The sequence below is a fragment of the Molothrus aeneus genome, chromosome 14 (assembly GCF_037042795.1).
Source record: "Molothrus aeneus isolate 106 chromosome 14, BPBGC_Maene_1.0, whole genome shotgun sequence".
Classification (NCBI taxonomy): Eukaryota; Metazoa; Chordata; class Aves; order Passeriformes; family Icteridae; genus Molothrus; species Molothrus aeneus.
In genome coordinates, this window is record NC_089659.1 from 16,298,719 (window position 1) to 16,314,655 (window position 15,937).

The following is a 15,937-nucleotide window of genomic DNA, read 5'->3' on the forward strand; positions in this document are numbered from 1 at the left end:
AAAGGGAGATGGAGACAAGGGACAAAAATACTGCAAACACTTCAGCAGTCAAAGTGGTTCTTGAGATGTCTGGGCTAAGCATGAGAAAAAAAAATTAAAAATGTCTAGCTCAATTTACAAATGTTAATCAAGAGTAAAAAGTAAGATCCCTTTTATGAACAGGTTTTATCTAAATGATTTTCTTTTTGATGGCTAGTTTATTGGATGTCAGTTCTAATTTTTTTTAGTGTAGGAAGGAAAAGCCACCTTGAATGTCAAAAAATTGTGCTGTGGCTAATATAAAAATAACACAATGAAAGCAAGAGTTTCATTGTTATTTCAATAGTTATGGAATGACCTGCAAATATGTGCTCTGGTAATTTCCAAGGATTGAATGTCAAAAATCTTTCCTGTCAAGGCCACTGCCCCAGATAGCTCAGCTGAGCCACTGACACAATTGTTGAAGAAGAGGAAAAATGCAACAAAGGTAATGAATGATACTACAGAGTGGAACTTTCTAAGGTCTGTATGAATTAAGAGAGACAAGTAGTTTCCCACCTGTAGGAGAGGATGCTGTGGTTCCCTTGCTCTGTTTTGTCCTATATTCAAAATAAACTGCTCCACAGAAGCAGCTCAGCAGCATTTTCATCATCATTTCATCTATTATTTATCACATATTTTTTCATCAATTTTATTTTAGAAGAAACTACCTGTGAATTTGGGACTGAAAGCCAGCTCCAAGCAAAAGGTAGATGCTGCCATTGCTTATACAAATTGATTCTGCTGGGATCAATATTTCCTATTGTGGCCTAACTGCAAAGCTCTGAGAACCAGGAGAAGCTACACACACACACCCTGAGTGTTTTTAAACAATCTGTAGTAGATTGAAGCAATCTAGACTTAGCTCTCCATCGATATCCAGTGTTGCCACATTGGACCATCTGGTCCTGTTCTCTTTCTGCCTCATGAACTAGGAAAATGAGTATTCCTTTTCCAAATCACGAGTCACAAGACTTAAATATTCGGTGATGAATTACTACAGAAAAAAATAATTAATAGAACATCTGCCTGCCAAGAAGATAGAGTGCAAGGAACTAATCTGTTGCAGCTCCTGGCCCAGATCCCCCCGTTATTCTGGCAGCTAACAAAGACCAGAAGGCAGATGGGTCAATCTGGCCAACAATTTTTTCATGAGGGTGTAACTGTCACCTGGCAAATGGAACTCAAGCAAAAACCTCTTTCTGTCTGTGCCTGCAGCAAACTGGGTGCTCTTCCAAATCCCTCTCAGCATCTATCACTGTCTTTGGGAGATGCTGTGACTTTGAAAGCCTGGTAGTAAATTACCAAAGTACACAAGTCCCATTATGTTATAACGGGTTCAGAACAATGAAGCCACCCCTGAAAACACTTCTCACATCCATAAATTGGTACTGCTGATGTCAAGCAAAAAGGACATTTTTTCACATATGGTATGGTGACTTCAGTGCAATAATCTGTAAAAGAAAATGTCGGGCCTAAGTATAATTAGCTTCATTTTTTTTTAAATTGAGCATTTGGAATTCTTTTATTCAAATTGAATATGCAATGCTTTTATTCCACTCCATCTCTGCATTTGCTTTGAGATGTCAAGTGTCATTTCTACTTTGCCAAGAGGTCTTTTGATTAGCAAGATAAAAGAAAATGTTTGTTCTGAATAAATTCTTATTTTTTATGTTACAAATGACATGAATGGAAAACTTCTACTAATGATGCACTTCTCACTAGCAAAGAGATCCCTTTGCTGTGGTAATCAAATAAACTTTTCCTTCCAGTCAGTCATTGCTCATTTTTATAATTACCATCACTGTCCCCATTTTTTTTTCCTCTTCTGAAGCATAACTTGAAATATAAGTCTGTGAAATCTTTCTAGAGGGTTTGCCATGAAGAAGCTGCTGGACAGGGCTCCTGCTGGGTTAAGGAACTTCCAAGCACAGAAGTAAAGGCAGAACCAGACATAAAGTGATGCAAAGAGAAAGCCACTGCCTGAGGGGGAGGAAAACACTGAAACTCATGGCTGTGAGTGGTCAGCATTAAATACAGAACTGCAGTTGGGGCGTAGAACTTGTGCTCTGTGCTGTGTTAAAGTAATCCACCACTGACATCAAGCATGGCTCAGTCTCTCAGAATGGATCCTCACCAGGGCTCTCAAGGGCACAGCCTCCACACAGTTCAATGGCAAAGTATGTACAGAATCATACATTCACCTATAAATGTGTATAAAATGAAAATAAACAGCGTAAATGTGGGAGCCTGCAGTGAAAGAGGAATATTTTGTGAACTGAGATGGCACTGGAAATCAATATGGTAGAATGAATATGGAATCTCAGAGTGCTGGTCCTACACAACTGAAAAGAGTGACGATTGAGGATCAACATTTTCTGTTCTGTTCTCCAGCCTTTTAAAAAATGCCTTGTTTAGCTGTACTTGAGAGATGAGGCTTTTAAAATATTGGATTTTTAAACACAAAAGCTACAGTGTTTCAGCCCAGATCTCAGGTCAAATCTCTTTCTGGAACTATTCAGGACAGATTCACAATGTAAAATGAAAGAAATTAGAGCATTAAATATTCTGATATGACACTTGCAATGAAATTGAGAGATCAGGTTCTGACCAAGTCAGTGTTTATTCCATTGGCTTCTGATATGATGTGGGTCTAAAGCATTCCCAGCTGTAAATTTCTGCAAATTCAGGGGTAAAAGCAGTAATCCCCATCCCTCCCAACACCAAAGCTGAAATTTAACAGGATTTTCTGTCCCAGCTGGTCTCGTCAGAACTCAAATGTTTGACATAACCTGGCCGGCTGCAAAAAAAAATGTGCTGAGAGATGCCAAAACCACCTACTGGTAAAGTACTGGGGGAGAAATCAGGGAATAAGGGTGTTTGACACTCTGTGACCACATCAATTAATCAGGCAAAACCACCAACTTTGGTGAATTGGGTCAAAAGAGAGAGAAAAAGACACAATTCAAAGAAGAGTGAAAGATTTTTTAACTTCAGAATGGATCATTTCAGTTGGAAAAGACCTGCAATGGTCATCTTGTTCAAGACTGACTTCAGCACTGACCAAACAACCAGAAACAAACAAAAAAATTCCCCTCACAACCTTTATTGGCAAGGAAGCAACACTTCCTCGCCATTTGGGTCAACTCTTGCCCATTTCTCAAGATAATTTTTTGTGCTTGCCATCAAGAAACAACAACAAAATATCTGAAAATGTCAAATCCTTTTAGTTCATCCTTTCAAAATCAAAAAATGTTTAAGGATTCCCCTTTGGCTTGCTTATATCAACAACGGAATTGAAAACCATGTTTTGTCCTTTGTTTCTCTCCACAGGAACCTTTGAAACTCCAGGTTCAGGGGTCTGAACACGTTGTGCTCAGTGACCTTTTGCTGCACAGTGTCATTTCTGTCTCCTGAACAGAGAATTTCTGTTCTTTTTCTGGGAAGTCTGGGGAAAAAGTTTCACAGTGGGAACTGGTAATTCCACCTGAGCTAGAATAAGTTAATGGAGAAAGTCACTACAATGTTCCTTACATTGTTTAAAATACTCCCCCTCTTGAGCCAAATAAAGGAAATTTCCATGTGAAGATCTCCAGTATGAAGAGCTGATTTGTGATAGTTATTAAAATAATTATTTCAATGGGTTGGGAATAATCATTGTCAAACAGTGATTAGTTTGCTACCATCACTCCAGTTATTCCTGTAGGAATCTGTGCTGCAGACTCAGCAAACTCCTCAGAACCATGGTTTGTGCCAATTGTTCAGGATTCTTCTTCAGAATAATACAGAATAATTTTCATTATTAAATTCAACCTATCATTAAATCGACCAACACAATCACTAAATTGTGTGATTTAGTGATCTATCATTAAATTCAACCAACACAATCATTCAAGCAGCCTGATAACAGACAAAATGGAGATTGCCTTGTGCCCAAACTTAAGCACCTTATACCCTGTCAGTTGTTTGTAAAACCAGCCTTGTTCCTGGAGCAAAAGCCCTGGAATCAGCAGATAAATTCTGTTCTTTTCTTTGCCACACACTTTGCAGTAATTGTGTTACATCTTCATGTCTGGCTTTATTTACAAGTACATCATGATAATTTCCAGCTCACTGACACGGACAACCTAAAGTATTTTACAGGCATTGGGGAATTTGAGAATCTAGAGAGAACTGTGATGGAGATGTAAATTACTGTTAGGCCATGCATATATTCTCATTTTTTACAGTATTATCTGATGCATTTCATATTTTGAGGTAACTTCCACCTTCCAAGATAATTGTAAATGCCACACTTTTCCATTATGCAGGCAGAGATAAAAAAAAAAAATTATTTTCAAAAGAAATAATTTTTTTGTTCTTTTCCAGCCATCTCATTTATATTTATAAGCAAAAGATATTTTGGGATGCAGAGCTACTTTCTCTCTCTTTATAGGATCTCCTCATTCACAATGCCTGGGTTGTATTCCAGCTTCATCCAAAGACTACTGAAGCCACAGGATGAGAAAGTGGGGTCTGTATCCCATGTTTGTCACTGCCTTGTCACCTCAGAAGAGAAATTGTAGGAAAACCTGGAAATCTAATGCATCACTCTCAAAATCAGAAAGTTCTGGTAACTGGATGCAGACGAACCAGCAAATCTTAAATCAAAAAGTTCCCACATTTAGCTCTGTCAGGTCGCCTCCCCTCTTCACATCCTCCTGGGGCTGACATTTACCAATGTTAAGTCAAACTATACAAAAAAAAAAAAAAGCCAAAAAGGAGATGTTGGGAAGATTGACTTCATTAAATGGCATCTGCATTCAACACAGACTACAAAGCAACTCACAAAGGCATCTTTGTGCACTGCTGGTGCTTCACTGACATCTGAAGAGACTTCTAAGGTGCAGTAACTTGGCAGCTCTTGTAGCAGAGGAGTTTGGGTTTTTTTTTCAGTTAAAGCAAAGCAACTCTAAACATTTCTCTGCTTAGAAAAGGAATTCTGTGTAATGGAGAAAAATCACTCTGGGCAACTTCTTTCTGCAACTCCCTCTCTCCAAGAACACCATAAAAATATTATTATTTAGAAAAGCTTGTCTAAGCATATTTTGTCAGCAAAAGTGATTGATTCTTGTCCTTGGTGAGCCTAAGATGCTTTTTTTTTCCAGCAGATAGCAATATTCTGTTAGGTGGCAATAACAACAGGAGGCTGCATCCCTCACAGCCCAGAACTTGATCTTGGCATGAGGCAACAAAAACATTCTCCCCTTGTGGCTGAAATAATTCAACAATTCAACAATTCAACTGCAGCCAATCTATCCCAAAGTTCCTGGATGTTCTCAGCCTCCAGATTTCAACTCTTTCTCCTAACTCCCACTACTCTGAACGGTGAAAATGGGAGAAGTTTTTCTCAGATGCAGAGCACATAGCTGAAAGGAAAAGATTGCTACAACCTGTGCACACACAGGTCACATAAAATGAGAAATTCAGTCAAAGCACTGTCAAAAGAATAACTTTTGAGTGATCTCAAAAATACCAGGTCTTCTGATCTTTCTGACAAGGCTGTTCTGTGAAAACACAGCCTTTTGTTTTTCCAAAATGTAAAGTACAGAAGATGACAGGTAACACACCCAGAACAAGCTTCTAAACTCTACCTCCACAAAGGAAACATTCTTAGGAATGCCTTAAAAAACTCAATTGTTCCCTGGAACTAACAAACAAAAAGGTTTCTAGAAACTGACAGTAAAGCCACTTTCTCTCATCACATCATTCTCTTTTTCAGAATATTAAAGATTTTTTACCAGACATTTTAATTAAGTGCAGGCTTCTTTCACAGTCCTCTTGGATGGATGAGGGCTACTCATACCTGGAGAGCAAAGAATCCAACTTCTTTGAAAGCAGGTGTCTCTATGTTCCTAAGGATTAAAAGAAAAATAAAAACCCCACAGGAACGTACAACAGTACCAATATCAAATTGTCACTGTGGATCTGTGACAGAAGAAAACATCCTAACGAGTTCACAAAAAACCTGAAAACCCCAGGAAGAGACATGGGGATGCTGCAGAGACCATGAGCAACCAAATGAGAGACTGCATTCCTTTAAATTGTTGTGTCAAAAAATCCTGGCCTGATAAATTTGCCAGATGGAGAAAATACTGAGCAGCTTGTGCACCTCTGAAAGGGTGACCTGAAGATGAAAACAATCCCAGACGTTTCCTGAGTGTTTTCTGTTGGGAATGCAGCAATATTCTGGATAATTCCTGGTGCTGCAGGAACAGAAAGAAATCCTCACCAACCTCAGGGACTTAGCAGGACTGACTCCAGTGTGTGAAGGGCAGGATGAATGAGAGGAAACGATGAAAACATTATTTTAGTCGTTTTCCAATGATTTCTTTTTAATTATTCATTAAAAACCCCTATTTCTAAATACTTATAACAATACTAATACTATACTTATAATAATAATAATATGAATTCTTTCTAAATACTTAAAAGTAATTTCAACATTTCAATGGATATTTTGCCCTGTAATCAATCATATTTTTGTATAGAATTAAATCAGTCTTCTCTAATTTTAAGGGGTACCATATCCAGTATTGTACTAGATACAGAAAAACTTGTTTGTACAACTATCATAAAATTTTATACGATTAAACCCAAGTTGTGGAAGACTGAGGGTAAAATATGATATGGACTATTCTCAATGTAAAAACTGAAATTTGGTTCTGATAAGCAGGAACCTTAACCAAAGGTAGGAGCAGTGGGTTTTCTGGTGAGGAATTTGTGAAGAAGACAAGAAATGACTGTTTCTGTCCTATATTTCTTATTCTGCCAGCATTTTGTTTATCAGGAGCAGTAGATGGACCCAAAGGCTCTTTGTCGGTGAGAAATGAGCAGTGCATTTTTTTCTTTTTCTGCTCACAATTCCATGGAAAACAACTCAACCAAGAATATTCCACTGCAGCTGTTATCTTTGTTGTGCAAGTTATTTTTTACAAAAATATGTAAGCTTCTCGTGTTTAAATAAATTATTTAAAAGAGGACATGTTAATGGCTATCATAGTTTGCTTTCTAACATCAGGGATTCTCCATGGGTATGAAGAAAACATAATCACACATATGGTGGAACTAAAATGTACTATTTTTCTTGAATGAAATTCTCTTGTTAACTCAGCAGGCACTGCATGAGATCACATATCATTTTTCAACCATCTGCACATCTCACAGTATTATGGACAGAAAATTTCTATTATTCAGCCACTAAGACTTTATGCTGGATGACTTTTAAGTGTGGATTCACTGGAGCATCTTTCATCATTGGAGGCAAATTTGGCATCTATGCAGATGTCACTTGCATTTTTATAGATTTCAGTTCAAAGAATAAACGTCAAGTCTGTCCTCTGCCACTCTTGTTTCTAACACCTGATGGATCAGACCTTCCAGGTAATTTGGACACATGACCTTTCATATCACAGGCAAGTTGGAAAAATTCATTTTTCCAACTCAAATTTCAAAGTGAAAAAGACACTTTAAGAAACATCAATAGACACTTTAAGAAACATCAAGAGTCCTTGATTGTGATTAGCTGTTTGATAAAAGAGAAACATAATAAACCAAATAAAAAACAACCCCCCCACCCTTCACATCAACAGCTTTGCTGCCCGAAGATCAGAAGCCAGCATGTTAACGAGCTCTTTTTTATGAAATCGCTGCTGATAGTGCTCAGTGAGTTCTGATTAATTCATGGTTTGTCACAATGCAGTGCTCAGTGAGTCACCAAATTTAAGGGCTGTAGAAGGAATCTCAGACCTTGCCTCTCTTTTGGTGTTGTTGGCTATCAAGGGGCCTCCAACCCCTAGGCACTCTGGTTCTCTGCCATTTATGACTTCTCCCATTTTCAAATTAGAAATCTCAATATATACACCAACAACAGGATGTGTTCAGGAAGCTCTGACACGATATTCTTGTTTATGTAAAAATATTGTGAAGATTAAATTCACTTTAATTTCCTGAGGCTGTGCAGGTCTGCTTTCTTACTTGAGATATAGCATGTAATCTTTGAATATCCTGAAATTAATTAAGAATGTGATGAGCTTTACATGAAAGTGTAACCTGTTCTTAGGCCTTCATTATTTTAATCTGTGGCTTAGTATTCACAGCTGACCCATTGGGAGTCATTGTTTTCTTAGAAACACATTATGGAAATTCTGTTTTTAAAGGAATATGCCTGCCTAACTGTAGCTAAGTAGTTGAACAAATAAAATTCAGAAATGGAGGGAAATACCCAATAATTTTTTAAATCATAACTCAGCTCGTGGGTTTTCCAACTAGCCCTGCATAATTCCCTCTGTACTTTCATTGTCTGCACATGCAGCATCGATGCAGAGAACAACCACAGGGGCTTCAAACAGACCCAGTGCAACACCAAAACAAGGAAGAAGGAAGAAAATGTTACCTCAGCTCCACAACAACTGAGAGCAATCCAATTCTTCTCTTTCCATGAGAAAAGGACACTGATGGAACAATCAATGCTTCTTGGTGTCCTGTCATAGAAATATATTAACTGCAAAGAGTTAAACATCACTGGCACCAGCAAAAAACTGCTGGATTCAGATAAAAACCAGTTTGAGAAAAGCTGATACTACTTTTGTTTTTTTACCACCCAAGTCCTCAATATTACGTACCAAGTAATGGGGTCAGGGGCAAGGCTTTTCTAAAATTAACCTCATTTGTAACCAAGAGAACTGTTCAGAGAGATCCTGCAGCCCATCAGCTGAGGAAGTGCCTACAGTTAAAATCCTGTTTTCTTTCCCTTGCTCTCAGTTTCTCTAAGGTTGGTACTCATTAGATTTCATATAAACCATGCTTTGCTTTTTTTTCCCCATCAAATTATTTTGGTTTGCCCTGCCTACTGTGGGTAAAAGAAGGCACTGACAGAGCCTGTGGCCTGATTGAAGATACTCAAATACAGCGATTTTCTAGGGAGGTTTTTACTTGTGTGGGTGGATTTGTGTGACACTACCTGTCTGTATGTGACATTTAATTTGTCCTTCATTTCCAGTGCCTCACTTTTATCTCACTTTCATCTGGCTGGACCAGTGGTGTTTCTTCCAAGTTTCCATGCAGACTTTGGCCTGCCCTGCTCATGTGAGCTCTCTCAGGTGCTGTCCTGGCCATGTCCCTGTTCCATACATAACGGCACCTGCACCTGGAAAAACGCCTCTGCCACCCCTTCTCTGCTGCTCACAGCTCCACACAGGCTCGGTGTCCTGGTTTTACATGAGACACATTCACAGAAGTAATACAAAGCTTTTAACCACTAAAAAGCTGAACACTCTTCTGTGAAAAACACATGTTAAAAATGAAAGACTAACTAAAATTTTAGGCTTTGGTTCTTTACATTGTCAGGGGAACGGAATATAGGGAGAAAAAAAGTGTTCCAAAAGTTTTATTCTAATTCTTATTACTCTTTTAATTACTGTTAATAAATTTTTCTTTATACCCTTTTAAAGTTTTAAGTGTACTTTACCTTTCTTCTAATCCAACCCCACAACAAGAAGTGCATTCACTAATAATTAACCAACACTAAACCCACCACACTCGTTAACCAAAAAATCTCAAAATTAATAAAATCTCAAATTAACAAACCAAAACCACTGCAGTCAGTGATCAATGCAGAGCAGCCACAGCACTTTGTGGTCACAGGCTGTTATCTTGATGAGCTTTTAACTGGAACTTGCCATCACTGAGCTTCCCACAAAACACAGCATGGGTTGTACAAGGCAGTGACCCCTTAGCTGCAGTCTGTTATTAATTACTAAATCATTTGTAATTATAACATGAAACTGTAATGGCCGATTGTTTGGAAACCTAATTTAGTGGCCCAATACTGCCAGGAACCATATTTTTGATTCTTTTTTCATCAGCCAGTAGTTGCAGCTGTTTTACCTGCAGAGGAATGGGTGTTCTCTGCAGATCCACGTCTGGCTGCTGAACCTCTGGAATTTTTGCAGCACTCTGGGATCCATTCCTGGGGTATTGTGCATGAAGAAAACCTGGCAAACGGTGCCCTTGATTTCCAAATTTATTTTCTGCTTGGCTCTTTTCCAGCTAGATTCCCTCTATAGTTATGGCTATTTTTTTTTAAAGGTGGCCATGCATGGTTTCTTAAATCATGAAGATGGGTTCAAGAGTTCTTGCAGGATAGTTAAAGATTTTTTTTGTGTTATCAAATCCAAGATTTATCACTTTTTGGCTTTATATAATTTATATTTGGGTTTTCTTTCCCTTCAATTAGATCCAATCTCTGGTTGACATCAGATTTTCCCTTTAGCAGTCCTGTTCAACCTCTAATTATTACGCATTTACAATACAGATTTCTGTAGAGGGCACTCTATTCTGGCAAACACTGAAACATTAAACTTTTGGGGCTAGAGATACCCTAAATAGATAGCAAGCAACCAAGAGTTTTTGTGCAGCTAATTATAACTTTAGACTATATTCTAGGATTAACACAATCTTTTGAACACAACAGAGGTTGTATGATGTAGGATTATAAAGAGAATGTTAGACAAGAGTATTTTGTCTAAATACTGCTACTTAAAAATGCAACACCACCTTTAAAAAAAAATCTTAAAAATAACATATGTATTATGTGTTAATCTAATGAAGAATTTTATTAGTACATAATAACTTTCACAGCATCACATTTTTGAGTCTATAAAATGCTATGAAACATCTCTTTTTAAAAGCACACCTGTCTAAAAGGTTGTGCTGAAGGCCCCATACCTGATTAAAGGTGGCAACCAGCATGGCTGCGCTATTTATTGACATTTCCTCTTGCTGCTGTTGCTAAAACCATTATCTTTTATTGTGTTCTCCATTTCCCTGCATGACATTTTTAGCATTGCCAAACACTGTTGTTTAATTGTTTCTTAGGGGTAATGAAAATATAAAATGGAGAGTCATTATCTGTGTGGGAGAACAGCACTGGGAGATTTTACTCCTGGATTCATCACAAAGAAATGGGAGTCAGTGGTGTGACAGGAGAATAAAGGGGAAATGTTGTGGGATGTGCTACCCCAGAAGGATGCTGGATTTAGGACACAAGAGATAAATTACTCTAGCAAACACAACACTACTGACAGATCCAGAATACCCTACCCAGGCTTGAAAAACAGATCTCAGAGAGGATATTGGCTACTGGAAAGAAACTGGAGGAGGGAAAAAAGAGAAATAAGAATTAGAAAAAACAGCTGAGGAAAATATGGAGTCGATTTTCCCTGTGTGTAAAGATAAAGACACAAAGGATCAGAGGAAACACAGAATCCCTCCTGCAAAAGAAAAAAGCTGTGGAGTTTTTCAGTGGCTCTGAACTCCAAAAAGAACTGAAGCATTTGTGGAGTCAGCTTGAGCTTTACAAAAGCAGGTACAACTCCTGCAGGTCACGTATTTGATTGAGCTCATTTGGGGATGAGATTATGTATCAGAAATTAGAATAAAGCTGAAACTAAATATGACTTTGAACTGCACTAATATCTGAACTTACAATACACTCTGCTGGCAATGTTGCATTACTATAAATGTCTGTGTTATTGTCATGATACATAAACATTCAGGCACCTGAAGAATGTGCTTTAAACTCATGTTTGTAGTAATTTGCCAAGCCTCTGGTGTTTAATAATGCAACAACCCTTGCTTAGCATTAGCAAAATAATTTAAGTGAGTGTTTTGCAATGTTCCATGAAGAACATTAATGCAATAATACATTCTAAGTACTTTAAAAAGGAAACCAACAATTCAGTGATACAGCTAAAAGCTCTATTAAATGAATGTAGAAGCAGCAGACATCATAGATGACTTGAATTAATGTTTTTAAATTAAAGTTCCAATAGCTGACAGGTTTGAAAACTATCCTCTGGAAAACACAGAACGTGACTGAAACCAGTGAAAACACAAAACTGCAAATGTTTCCTCACAAGAATTCTGTGATTCTCTTCTCACCAGAGGAGATATAGCAAGTTATATACATATTAAACCTCTGCTTAGTAGCAAATGCTGAGCACTGTGACCTGTCATAATGCAGGATTTGCAGATAAAATGGCAAGGTGGCTCATCACCAAAAGACAGAACTTCACATTGGTATCCCATTCCCATCAAGTTACCTCACCCCATTGGAATTTTCCTTTTGGACAGTAATAACTATTCCTAAAAAAAAAATTAATTTCCTGAAGAAGGACAAAAAGGATGTTTTTTGATTTAGCAACATTCATTACGCAAAGAGGGGGGTCTGTGACTGCTACCTCAGCAATTTATTCTTGCACAAATTCCTGTCAGACATGAGCCTCACCTGCAGGGGAAGCAGCAGCACAGGCAATGGAAGTGGTGTGGTGCCACCTCAAGCAGCCTCAGTTGTGCAGCTCCTTTCCCTTATTTATTTGTGCTCACTGCAGGATACTGATGTAGAAACTTCCCAAATCTGACATGCACTCCCACAGGTACAGAGGATGAGGAATCATCTGCTCCTGAGGGTTTGACCAAGGAATTGTGCAGCAAGGACTGTGCCCTCTGCTTTTGTCTCGGCCTGGGGCATTGCACCCCTGTAACTCTGATCAGTTCTCCCAAATTGCTGCTGAAAGGCTCTTACAGGGTTTTCCTGAGCAGCACAAGATTCTGCTTCAGACTGAGCTGCTCCACATCTCACATTCTGCTTTACAGGCATTGTATCACACACAGACAAAATGTGCCATTTTTATGATGAGCACCCAAGAAATAATAATTCAAGCATTTTTTTAAAATTACTGCTGTCAGAAGTTTGATGAGGATATTCCTATGAAACAGCTGCTGTTATATGACTATGAACTTGGATATTGATCTAGGAAAATAGTGAATAAACTCTCTCTCTGAGCTGTTTTTAGTGTTAGCTAAGCTTGATGAATATTTCATTTGTATCAGATATAACTCCTATTTCTTGTATCCTGTTTTTCTCCCTAATTATAATCATCTTGTGGTTAATTACAGAGAGAGTTCTGATGACATCATGTTGCATTATATCAGATAAAAAATTCTATTTTTTGTTTCAGAGTGAGAGTTAATCAAGTAGTAGAGATTTGATTAGATTTTCCACCTCAGTTCACCAGCTCCTTTCCCTTATTTATTTGGGTAAACCACAGAGTCACTCAAGAATTATGGTGACTTCATCCGTATCACTAAAAAAAATATACAGGAACATAAAACACAAAAACCATTATCAGGTCTTTGTTTCACCAATTCTGTTGAATCTCTCTCCATAACACCCACATGATGCCCCACTGAATAAACAAAAAACACTCCCAGGACCTGCATTCAAATCCAAAGCTCAAACTGAGAGCGAATGTGGTCCAGGTTTGTAATGAAGAAACAAAATCAAAATACTGATCTAAAACCCAGGAGAAACAGGAACATTTTTCAGCCCTTCCACCTATCAAAACAAGCTTTACAAGGCTGACAAAGATACTTTTGTTATTTAAAATCACTTATTTGAATTATCTTGAGGCTGTTTAAGAATATTTTCTGGAGTAAGCAGCAGTCACATGAATTCTAAAATAAACCCATGCTGATCATGAGGAAATTGGAGGAGGAACCACCAAATCACCCCAGAACCTCCAATAAAATAAGACAGTCACCTCCACACAAAATAACTAAAACATGTTAATTCCATTGTGGTTAGAGAAATCAAAAAGGTACAATGAATAAATTAGAGTATCCTTCAAAGAACTGAATTCATCCCTAAGGGGAGTACATGAAAAATTCTGGCATGGAAATAGAGAACACAGTGGAAATCCATCATGAATTCAAGTCCTGGTAGAAGATGTTGCAGAGCAAATTCAGCAGAATTTTGAAGAGTAATCTCCAACTCTGGATAGTATTTTACACAGGAGTTCTAAAAGAATTCAAGCATGAAACAGTTGAATTATTCACTGCAATTTAACTCAAAACTGTCTCAATAACAGACAGAGATATTTCAATGCCAGGGGCAAGTATGACGCCAATTTTCCACAAAGACAACTGTGGCAGAGATATGAAAAATTACAGCAAATAAACCTGGCTTCCTTATCCCCCAAACTGGCAGAATTTATAATAAACCCCCCCATGTATTAGCAGACACCTGAATAAATAAGATATCTTTAATGACTTAACACACCTTTTGTTAAGAAAAGGCAGACTTTGAAAATAAGTAGATGAAAGAATTGAATGGTATCTCACATTCCAAAAGACCTTGTCCAGAAATGTCTCTAATGCTTGGAAATATTGATAGCTGACAGCAGTTATTGAAAAATATGCCTTGGGGGAAAGTAGGTCTTTTGGGTAGAGAAAAACTGTTAATGTTTTATGAAAAATAACATTTGAAAATTAGAAGAAAACCTGTCAATATATCATATACAGAGGCAGCTGCATTCTTAGCACAGTAGAGTTTTCATGCAGTAAACAGCAAAACCAATTTGAGTGCCTCGTCCCAAAACACTCAAGAATGGCAACACATGAAAAATGAAAAAGCCTGAGTAGCTGGTCATTTTCTAGAGCACAGAATAATTGCATTTTACAAGTTTAATGTTGGTTCACCTGTGCTCTTCAGAAACACAAGAGATGTCTCATTTATATGTGCATATATAAATATATATGTATTTAATATGCATGTACTGTGTTACTGCTGCATATAATCACAGGAGGTGAGTTAGATTTAATAATTTCTATATAAATTGCAGCCTTACACTGTTTTCTTCATAAATCATAGCTTCAACCTCAGTCAGCTAAAGAGGGCTTTTAAAAAACCCAAGATGTTCTTACTCAAAAAACAATACTTAAAGGAAACTGAAAAAATTCTTGCAGCTGTTTAAGAACAAAAAAGAAATTTTAAAACTGGTTTCTGGTGAAGACTCAGAACTTAGGCCACTTGAGCAGTGATTATTTTAGGAAAGCTCATCTCCTTCATTGCTCACTCACCACGTGCCTGGAGCCAGCTTTAGCTCCTTGCCTTGGTCCTGTGGGTTTTGGCAGCTTCGTTTTCCAGCCCAGCATCTGACACCAGCCCTGGACCCTGCTCTCCACCTGCCAGACTGCTTCCAACAGCGTTTAAAGGAAACACACCCCACACTGAGGTGCTCTGGATTCACACTGGGTGCAGCCAGACTTCTGTACTGAGACTCTTCTGCCCTTTTGGGATTTACTGGGGGTCTCAGTGGCCTGGAGACTGGGACTAACTGGGAAACAAGAAACAATGAGAGGAAAACAAAATTAAACACAGTGGATCTAACAATCAGTAAAGATATGGAGGACATATTCACCATTCTTTTGAGATGCCAAATCTTTTGGATTTATTTCCATCCTAGTGATGGCCTGGGAATTCACTTGGATTTCTGCAAATGAAAAAATTTGTTTCTACACATTACATATGCACTCTCTTTCCCCTCCCCTTTTCAGGAATGACATTTTCTTTTCCCCCCCAAGGTCTCATCCTATGCCAATAATGCATTCAGGCTATAAAGGACAGGATTAGAGGCAACAGGAATTGTAACCTAGAAATGATAGATCATTTTCAGATTTTCCTAACAATAAAAGGAATTAAATATTTCATTAATGTTATTCTCTTACTGATTTTAAAGCTTTGGAAACTGTTACAACATGTTTATGTTTGCATTTAAATCTATTTCAAATAAATATATGGTTGTATATAAAAGGCAATTTAAATACATATAATGATAAAATTAAGTTCCATTACTGCATATTCTTTATTTTCTACAATAACAATTCACTGAGATTGTTATCCCTTTCATCTTAATTGGGTAATGTATTTTCCTCAATGCAACTGTTTGGAAAACAAACACTGGGTTTCTTTGAGGCAATTTGCAGACATTGTTAATCTCTGTAGCAGTTATGATGCATATTTTCCTCCACCACTTCC